The sequence below is a fragment of the Kogia breviceps genome, chromosome 1 (genome assembly GCF_026419965.1).
Source record: "Kogia breviceps isolate mKogBre1 chromosome 1, mKogBre1 haplotype 1, whole genome shotgun sequence".
Classification (NCBI taxonomy): Eukaryota; Metazoa; Chordata; class Mammalia; order Artiodactyla; family Physeteridae; genus Kogia; species Kogia breviceps.
The window spans coordinates 48,712,634-48,723,720 of NC_081310.1; the positions used below are offsets into that span (position 1 = coordinate 48,712,634).

Here is an 11,087-nt window from a genome sequence, read left to right on the forward strand (position 1 = left end):
TCACCCCTAAAACTCTGCCTTTTGAGGGATATTACTTCAAAGTCCTCCTCTTCTTTCTTAGTCAAAGCTTTCCATATATTGACTCATGGTTTCTTATTTTATGTAATGGGTTGTAATCTATTTCCATCAATATTTAATTTAATGCTCAAAATGGACCAGATTTGCCCATGGAGACCTTTCAGGCTGGAATCTGTGATATACACCCTCCCACCACCATCATTCCTGGAGCACTTTGTTTTCTGGCTCAGCAAGATGTTCCAAGCTTATCTTGCACTTTTGCTGCCCCAGTACTGGAATCAGCCAATTCTCCAAGCCTGGTTACAGTTGTGGAGAATGGTATTTAGAAGACAAAATCAGGTGAATACATGTGCTCAACTGTATTGGGGTGTTGTTACTCCCAGGCCCTTTCAGTGGACAGAGCTAGGAAATATAGAGGTACAAAAACACATATACACTTTTAGATCTATATTTATTTTATATCTATTTATATCTGTCTATCTATCTATCTATCTATCATCTATCTGGATATATAATCATGAATTCACACAAATACCTCCAATAATAATCCAACACCACAATGTTTATTCTAGTTTTCTCTTTTTCCATCTGATAGTGGGAAACCTGGTTCCAACTTTTTAATATATTTACTTATATAAACAACTCCCTGTTAAGTAATAGATCTTCCAGAGACACCACCACTCCCTTTTCTACATAGATATCCTCCTCACCCATTCAGGCTCTGACAACAACTCTTGTCTGCTCCTACAATATGAATGTCCTCCTCATACTGCTGAGGCTTTGACTCCTCATGCATGGCCAGTTTTCTGTGTGGATCCCTAATAGCCCATGTCAGACTGCCCCTCTGCATGGGTGCCCTCCTCACTTCAATCAGTCTATGACTATCCATACTAGGCAGTCCTCTTATATAGGCACCTCCTTTCACATATGTCCCCCAAATCCCTCTCTGAGCTCTCAGATTCTTCCCAACTCAGACCCAATGCCAGCCTTGCTCTATCCTACCTAATGGCTTTGGGAAGGAAAAGCAAGTAAAAGAAAGAGGAAAAGTCATATATATGGTTTACAAAAACACAAAACTGGTTAGATCTCCTAGGAAATGAGGGTAGAGGAGAACTGAGCCTTGGGGGAACTCCAACTTTGACATTTACTTGTCAAAATAATGAGGAGGAACAAAAAAAGTACACTGTGAAGAAGGATCCAGAGATGGGGTAAAACCAGGAGAGAGAAGTTTCTTGGAAGCCAAAGTAGAATGTGTTCCAAAAAGGTCAACTGCATTGAATACTACTGGAAGGTGAAGCATAATGAAGATTTTATCATTGGGTTTAGTGATATGGAGAGCAAAGGTATATTTGATGAGAGTATTACCAGTGAAATGGTGAGGGGAAGAAATGTAATTGGAATAAATTCAAGATAGAATGAGAGTTAATGATATGGGACAGCATATATGAAAAATTCTTCTGAGTTTTTCTGTAAAGAGTAGTAAAGAAATGGGGGAGTGGCTAAAGAGGGTTGTGAGATCGAGAGGGTTTCTTTTATTAATTAAGAGATATTAAATATAGTTATATGTTAGTGTTAATGATCCCACAGGGAGGGAAAAATTGATACAGGAAAGAGATGGGATAATTTTAAGAGCAAAGTTCTTGAATGGGCAAAAGGAGGTAGGACCCAGAGCACAAGAGGAGAGTTTGGATTAAAACAGAAACAGGAACAATTCAGCCTTCATAATAGGAGGGAAGGTCAAATGCAAGTAGGTGGGTGGAATTAGTGGTGAGAAGCTGTGAAAGTTCCCTTCTGACTGCTGCATTTTTCTCAGAAATAAAAAGCAAGGTCATCACCTGAGAGGGAGAAGGGAGGAAGATTCTTGAGGGGAATGGCACCATCTGGAAGAATGGGAGAGATAAATGACTAGGGAAATGTAAAGAATGGCTGGGTAACACTGAGAAACCACTTGAAACTTGAGGCCATAATTTTAAAGTGAGTCCAGTCAGCATGATGACTTTTTTTCTCTAGCTGATTAGGTGCAGGCACTGAGGAGGTGGGAAGTTGTATTACAGCAGGCTTAGAGTTTTGCCAAGTAAATACCAAAGGAGAGAAGGGCAAGTGTGTTGAGGGTGTGAGCTATGACTGCTCACAGTACAAACCATCTCATGAAAGAGTTTAAAAAATATTAGCCATATAATGTTTAAAAATGCATTTTAGGGACTTCCCTGGCAGTCCAATGGTTAAGACACCACAATTCCAATGCGGGGGAGCAGGTTTGATCCCTGGTCGGGGAACTGAGACCCTGCATGCTGTGTGGCAAGACCAAAAAATAAAAAATAAAAATAAATTTTTAATTAAAAATGCATTGTAATAAAAATTTAATAATTATAGTTTCACCATAGTGACATATGTATATGTGTAGTGATAGGTAGATAAAATATTATCTTCTTAACCATAATTGCCAGTCACATTTGGAGTTAATATTGTTTCTGTGTGCAGGAATTATTGATACAAATACTAAATAAATTCAGAAATCAATATTACTGTCATCATCAATATTTTCACTATACAACCATAAGCTCTATAATAAATGGCTATTGTTTCTTATCTCAGAACTGAATGCAGTTTAGGAAATTCTGGGCTAAATTTTTCCCTTTGCATCTAGGAGGCTATTTACCATTTTGACTCATCTCACCTCTGTTCTGTCCTGAGGCATCAACAGTTTAAATAGCTATTAGGTCAGTAATTTTATTATCTCACTCCAAACATAGTATAAGCCAATAGGAAAATCCATTGGTACTGACTTTGTGAGAATAGTTGGGTGTATATCACAGATGGCTCCACCTTTGACATCCAGATGTGCCTTAGGCCTCAGTCCCTTTTAGAACTGCGTGGGTCAAGGTCTTTGTATATTCATTCATTGTATATCCTCTTACAAATACTTGAACAACTGCCTTGTGTTGGTTCAGTGGGGGGACAAAAAAATTAATATGCTATGCTTTTATGCTCAAGAGGTTTCCTCAACAGTAGGCCAGATGAGACATACACACAAATAATTCTATAAAGCAGTTTATAATGAGTATTATACTGTTGATATGAATTTAATCTATAGATACACAGAGTGATTGTTTATTCCAGGAATGAACGAAGAAGTCATTAAGGAAGACATAGAGACATGGTATTTCAACTGGGACTTGAAGGATGGCAGAATTTTGAAAGTGAGAGAATAGAATAAGAAAGTTTTCCAGGCAGAAGGCATGTCATGAACAAAGACATGGAGGTTAAGAAGGGGAAAAATGGGTGGAAAGAATAACATTTTTTTTAAGATTTAGTGGTTTATTGTTTTTTGTTTATTTGTTTGGTTTTTGGCCACACCACGTGGCTTGCAGGATCTCAGTTCCCTGGCCAGGGATTGAACCTGGGCCTCGACAGTGAAAGCACCAAATCCTAACCACTAGACCACCAGGGAACTCCCAAGAATAACATGTTTTAGATATCATTTGGCAGCAAGAGCAAAAATCCACTTGATAATGTTTAAAGCAGAATTTGTTTAAAAAGAAATTTCTCACAGATTCAAGAATGGGTAGCAAGTGTATCTGGGCCACACAAGTGTGTGGAACCAGGAACCAGAAAGTTAAGAACCAAGGTTATTCTTTCCTTCATTCCTATTTTTCATTGTCTATTTCTTTTCTCTTTCTTTCCACCCTGGTGTGTCAGTTTGGATCCTCCGAGAAGTAAACACCAGAACATGCACATAGGAAAAAGCCCACCCTAGCTCCTAGCACTAGTTCCCAATAACTTATCAGAGTCTCTGTAAACCATTTCCAATTTCCTGGTATGGAGAATTTGAATGATTCAGTTTGGGTCAAATAAAAAAGCGTCTCTATTTTTAAAAATGCTCAAGTTGGAACAAGAAGATCTGGGAGTATGTGTACAATGCAGGGAATATAGCCAATATTTTATAATAACTATAACTGAAGTATAACCTTTAAAAATTGTGAATCATTATATAATACACCTGTAACTTATAAGATATTGTACATCAACTATAATTTTTAAAAAGATCTGGGTTTGAATTGCAGATCTGATATACATTGCCCATGTGATTTTTTTTAGCTAAACGTTACTTTCTACATGTGTTGCTGCCTTGTCTGTTAAAGGAGGATTAATAATACTTTACAGGGCTATTATAAGAATTAAGCAATATAATAAATATGAAAACTCCTTGAAAATTGTAAAGTCTTATACAAAGCAAAAGGGAAAGGATTAAAGGAAGAAAAAGTGGTCCAGATTTGATAATCAGGGTTTGTTTCTTTTAATAGAGGAATGCATAATGAATCAGAGCAAAGAATAGGGAGTCAGAGAATCTGTTAGGAAGCTATACAAATAATCAGTTTGGAAGGATGTGGTCCCAGCTCATGGCAGGGATGAAAGGCAGTGGTGGTAACTATACAATAGTAATAATAGTAATAGAATTGGGATAAAATAGTATTAGAATTAGGATAGTAATGGAATTAGATAAGAAAGTAGATGGAAAATAATTTTGAAATTTTATGCAATGTAAGCCAACCCATGCAGATTAACCCCTCTTTTGAGTAATCTTCCAGACTCTAGATAAATCTATGAAAAAGGGAAGAGACTACATTTCATTCAGGAATACTCTTCCAGAAAAAGAATTAGGCTCCGTGCATATGAAACTCTTAAGAAGGAAAGAAGATAGAATAATGTTAAAACGATACTTCTGAGCCAGAACTAGCCTCCACGGAGAGGGGGAATTTGTTTATGAGAAATATAAGTAGATGGCCAAGTACGATATTTTTGACTGGTACCAAAAACTATCTTGCCCGATAATATATTCTCAACTGGTCATGCTCTGGTGGCTAATGTTTATGCTTTGAATTAAAGACACTGAAGGTTTCTGTTAATATGTACATATTATCTTGGAATAATTCAGCAAGGAAAAGTGGCTTGTTATAAGATACCAGCAGGGAAACCCACTAATAAAGAGGAAGATTTTTTAAGGACACAAACCTTGTTGAAAAATATCACCTTAAAACTAATCAGTTTATCATAGTATCTGTCCTGACACCTAGAACGACCAGAAGGAAAAGCAAAGTAGGACTGGGAAATTTTGCTGCAGAGGCAGAGGATCACGGAATGGGCTCAAGCTGAGATTGACAACTTCTGAGAATTGTTGTAACTATCACAATTCATCTCCCCTTCTTCACACCTGGCTGCTATGTGTAATATGAAGCAGAACATTGGGAAATACCCCAGGAGAATTGCATTTTAGGTTCTTCTAACGGTAGAGAAGACTAGAAAGATGGAGTTGTTGCATTCTGAGATAGGGAAAATTTTAGGAGGAAATAGAAGGGGACAGAATCAGGAGTTAATTTTTGGATGCATAAAGTTCCAGGTGCCTATTAACCAAATACAGATGTCAAGTAGGCACTTAGATATACAAAGTTGGATTTATGAGACTGAAGTTCAGGAGAGAAGCATGAAACAGATATATAAATTTGGGATTGCCAGTATATAGGGACAATATTTAAAGCCATAGGCTAAAAGAGATCACCACAAGAGGGAATAGAAATGGAGAAGAGAAAAGAACCAAGGACTGATCCCTAGAGCAGTTCAACATTTAGAGGCTGAAGATAAGGTCGAACTCTCAAAGGAAACTGCAGATGAGTGGCTGGTGGAGAAGAAGGGAAATCAGATTAAGTGTGGGTGTACAGGGAGCCAAATGAAGATAATGTTTCAAGGAGAAAGGAATGATCAGCTGGTACTGAATGCTGTTGATAGGGTCAAGAAGATAAGAAGTGAGCAATTCAGTATTAATCCTGAGTTTCAAGGAAATGAAGACAACTAAGATTTTTTTTGTTTGTCTGTTTGCTTTTAAAATCACAGAGATAGAGGTGATGATTTCTTACTGCCTTTTAGGTAAATATATGGTACTATCTTAAGAAGATTATAGTCAGAATACTCATTGAATTTACTATAGGTCCCCCAAATAGTCACATTTACTGAGTTCCTTTTATGAAGAAGACCCTGAGATGAGTCCTGACTTGGAAAATCATTGCAAAATAAAAAAAAAAAAAAAGGAAAAAAAAATCATTACCACCATATTCTGAATACATACTATGTGCCCAGCACTAGGTAAGGCACTTTACAAATGCTATCTCATTTAATAATAACAACAACCTTATGAGCCAGGTATGTTTTATAGTCATTTTTAAAATGAGGAAACGGAGGAGCAATCAGGTTAAATAATTTGACTGTCACTCAAGCACTAACAGTAAGAATAGGAAGTGTGTGTGTGTGTGTGTGTGTGTGTGTGTGTGTGTGTGTGTGTGTGTGTGTGTGTGTAAGACTTAAAACAACCATTTCTTTAACTCACGGTTTTATGGGTCAGCAATTTGGGCTGGGATTACACGTGTAGCTCTTCTGGTTCAGTTTGACTCATTCACGTGTCTGCAGTCAAGAGCCTGGCAGCTAAAAGGTCCTGCTTCTGGGGCTTAGCAAGCTGTCAGCTGGGCGGGTGGGGGGGCTGAGCCATATGTCTCTCATCCTCTGGCGGACTAGCCTGGGCTCAGCCCATGGACTGTCAAGGTTGTAAGAATGAAAGTAGAGGCATACAAGGGCTCTTAAGGCCTAGGCTAAGAACTGGCACACAATATTACTTCTACCACATTGTATTGGTCACAGTAAATCACAAGGCCCACATTCAAGGTGTGGGGAACTTGCTCAATATGTCCACAACATCTTGCATTTAGTGGGTGCTCAGTAAATGCTTATCAAACAAATGAAAATAACAATTTCAATCTTAAAGTATATAGACTCCATTCAGTGTAATCAATTGATAAATAGTTTTCCTCATCTGCACAGGGCCAGAAGCCTCAACCCATCCATTCTTATCTTTGCTTTCAGAATAGCAAGTGAGGATCTAGGAAGGAGGAGTAAGAGGCAGCTCCACTTAAAGTCACAGTGAAGAGTCTCAGCTGGCCCAAAAAAAGTTCCTCTGAAGAGATCCAGGGCATCATCAGAAGGCTAGGCCAGGTACCTGGCCCAAGCCTGGCTACCTGAATTGAAAGCCACATGCCTTACCCTTCACCTATGTGGAAGAAAGACTTTTAGGCCTTTGTGAGGGCATGGAGACAGCCTCCTTTAACTCTTTTTCCTCCAAAATTTAATAGCTTTATTAAGATTGAAATGATGTAGACTGAATTGTACATATTTAAAGTGTACAATTTGATACCTCTTGACATATGTATATATGAAACTATGACCTGTTAAACTATTACCATGATCAAAATAATGAACATATCCATCACCCCAAATTTTCTTTTTTAAAATATATATATATTTTTTAATAAATTTATTTATTTTATTTATTTATTTTTGGCTGTGTTGGGTCTTCGTTGCTGTGCACAGGCTTTCTCTAGTTGTGGCAAGCAGGGGCTAGGCTACCTTCTTTGAGGTGCACGGGCTTCTCATTGCAGCGGCTTCTCTTGCAGAGCACAGGCTCTAGGTGCGCAGCCTTCAGTAGTTGTGGCATGCAGGCTCAGTAGTTGTGGCTCAAGGTCTCTAGAGGGCAGGCTCAGTAGTTGTGGCGCACGGGCTTGATTGCTCCGTGGCATGTGGGATCTTCCTGGACCAGGGCTCAAACCCGTGTCCCCTGCATTGGCGGTGGATTCTTAACCACTGTGCCACCAGGGAAGCCCCACCCTAAATTTTCTCACTGCCGCTTTTTAAGCCCTCCCTCCTGCCTCTCCCTGTCCACCTCTGCCCTAATCAACCTCTAATTTGCTTTCAGTCATATAGGATTAGTTTGTATTTTCTACAATTTTATTTAATTCTGCTCTGGAAATTGACGTTTGTCCTTGGGAGATCAATGTGTGTATGTGTGCCTTAACTGATGATTGTCTCCTAAATCCTTAGAATACCAAAGTTCTTTCTAGATCCTAGACTATGCAGCTGGATGTAGAGTAGAAAGTGCATCTGAAACCCCCATGCCTTTTCCATGGTATTATTCAAGATTGAAACATGCAAGGTGGGGAAATGTGCTGCTAAGAGATACTCAGATCCACAGACTATCAGGAGGGGGAAGGAGGCTGTGGGCTCTACTCTATGATTCAAACAATCCATTAGCAGCAGAAAAATGAAGAGTGTTTTCTAATTGGACAGAGAATGCCTTTCTGAGCAGCAGAGAGCATGTGGGTAAATCCGTAATAGATGTGGTGCAACACCTCTTACCCTTCATTTTCCCAAATATACCAAGGAAGGCGATTTTAATGAGTGGGTGAGGGAAATCTGAGGTTTGGGGTGTGCCCTACAGAGGGAAGACTAGAGAGCTCTAGGAGCACATATGAGCGACATCTAAGGAAGGAAGGCTCTGAAGGAATGCTTCCCATAGGAGAAGACATCTGAGCTGTATTTTGGATTAATAACATTTTCCATAAACTGTCTAGCAAAAACAATAGAAATCCTGATGAGCAGAGTTTTTAGGGAACTGATGCATAGATAGGTGAATATATTTCCCCAAAGAAAATATGAAGCATATGGTCTGACATCTGATTTGGCAATACGACAGAATATTTGAAATTGGGACTCTCCAGAAAAAGAGAGCATATGGTCACTCTAAGCGTAGGGTGTAGTTTGGGGGATGGCTCTAAGGTGTGAGAGGAATAAGCCAAAGAAAGGGTGACTGACAGCCCTGAGATTAAGCAAATGTCTAATGTCATCAACATTGATTGCAGAGAGTTAAAAATAGAGCTAACATATAGAAGCCAACTAAGATCTCCTGAAGAGTTTCTCGCCCATTCTCCTCTCTCTGGTGTGACAGATATTAACAGCAGCCAGCAACGCCTACCAGGTAGGCTTTAGAAGTGGGTGATGATAGATTTTGAGGCAATAGTGGACATGAGGGTCAGCAAAATCAGTGAAGCAGTTGGGAAACAGGCAGCAAATACTGCTGCAAAGACACTGATTATACTTCCTCTAAACTCCCACCTTATGACAAATACCAGCATTGTAACTATTTTATTTAATAGTTTATATGGTCCTCAAGTAGAAGAAAAAGACAAAAGATGTTCTTTCTTTTTGAAAGGGAGACAATACTTTTAACCTAAAGAGAAAATGGATTAGGTTAATTGCATTTTGGTACTATCTGCTTGACTTCTTCCTATACAAGGTATAAACTCCTAAGTGCCTGTATTTAAAATAGTGTACTTCATAGGATAAGAGAAAATAAATTTTAAAAATCTAAGGACTTGAGAAGGGAATAAAAGAGTGAAAATCAACTAGAAACCTATTTCAGGGAGGAAGTAATTTGTGAAAATCAAATAACTGGGTGATGGTGACAGAAGAAATAATGACAGTTCTTGGAGGGGATGATACATTTTCAGAATTTTAGTTTACTTCTTTGTATTTCATGACAGAATGAAGTGATTAATATCATACATTCACTTTGAGGAAAATGGGCGTCTTTATAGGAGCAGATAGTTTTAAAAAGAAGAAATGACATAATCTCTGTTTATCAAATTAACAAAAATTTCAAAAAATGATAGTGCTCAGGGACATCCCTGGTGATGCAGTGGTTAAGAATCCGCCTGCCAATGCAGGGGACACAGGTTCGAGCCCTGGTCTGGGAAGATCCCACGTGCCAGCGGAGCAGCTAAGCCCGTGCGCTGCAACTACTGAGCCTGTGAGCCTAGAGCCTGTGCTCAGCAGCAAGAGAAGCCACTGCAATGAGAAGCCCGCACACCGCAACAAAGAGCAGCCCCCGCTCACCACAACTAGAGAAAGCCTGCACACAGCAATGAAGACCCAACATAGCCAAAAATAAATAAATAAAAAATTTTTTAAATGATAATGCTCAGTGTTGTTGAGGGTAGAAGTATGTAGTCTCACAGATGACTAGTGGGAGCATAAAAGCCATGACTTTTCTGGGAAGCACTTTGGAAAAATATAAGAAAAATCTCAAAAATGAGCAGAGCAACTGATGTAAAAATTCTACTTCTAATATTTATTTTGGGGAAATAATCAGAAAAATGTTCAAGGATAGATATACAATTTTAATAGTATTGTTTACAAGGCTGAAAATGTCCAAGAGTTAATTAATGAATGTGATGATACTTCTATACATTGTAAAATGTGCAGTCATTTAAAATATCTATTGCATATACATGGGAAGAAATTCATAATACTAATAATAAAGTAGGTTCTGAAATAGTATGTATAGTTTGACCTCTCTAATTTTTAAAAATTCTATAGCTGTAGACATGAATGCTTACAAAAAATATATATATACCAAAATGTTCTCAGTGACAGAATTATGGATGCCTTTTCTATTTGTCTTCTTGTATCTTCTATTTTTCTTTAATAAAGATGTACTGTTTATGTAATAACATTTTAATTGAAGTATAATTGATATACACTATCATATTACTTTCAGGTGTACAAAATAGTAATTATATATATTCATATATATTGAAATGGTCACTATGATAAGTCTAAAAAATATGTAATGCTTCACAAATTTGCATGTCATCCTCACACAGGGGCCATGCTAATCTTCTCTGTATCATTCCAATTTTAGTATATATGCTGTCAAAGTAAGCACTATAATAACATTTTAATGACCATTTTATGAACAGGAGTATCCTCACTGAAGGTTTTCTCTCCAAAGGATGAAAAATCAGAGTGCAGGAGTATGAAGATGTCCTGAAGGTGAAGCTGAATGAGAAGTGCATATGTTCAGAAGGGATGTCTAACTATCAGGAGAAACGACAAAGAACTTTTATATATGCTCCAAAAATGAATAAATGAGCAGAGATATTTTTAGGTCACCATTTGCTTCTATTTTGGGGGGCTTTAAAAATTATTCATCTGGAGAAATAAGTATTCATAAATTTGGGGGTAAAGGATGAGATGGAGTGGGGAAATTCAAATATTTTCTGTCAGCAACTTTACTTCTGTCAATGTTTGTTTATCTCATCACCAAGGGAAAATGGTTCACAAGACACTCGACCATCAGAAACATCTCAGGATTTCAAAAATACAATAAGAATAATCATTAATGATGCTTT

General features: G+C 38.0%; 1 non-coding gene across 1 annotated transcript; it reads right to left on the reverse strand.

The window, feature by feature from the left end:
• Nucleotides 1–10,514: 10,514 nt before the first annotated feature.
• Nucleotides 10,515–10,621, reverse strand: LOC131746648 (U6 spliceosomal RNA). Its single transcript, XR_009332604.1, has one exon. It is a non-coding gene; the product is annotated as a U6 spliceosomal RNA (small nuclear RNA).
• Between the last annotated feature and the right edge of the window lie 466 nt (nt 10,622–11,087).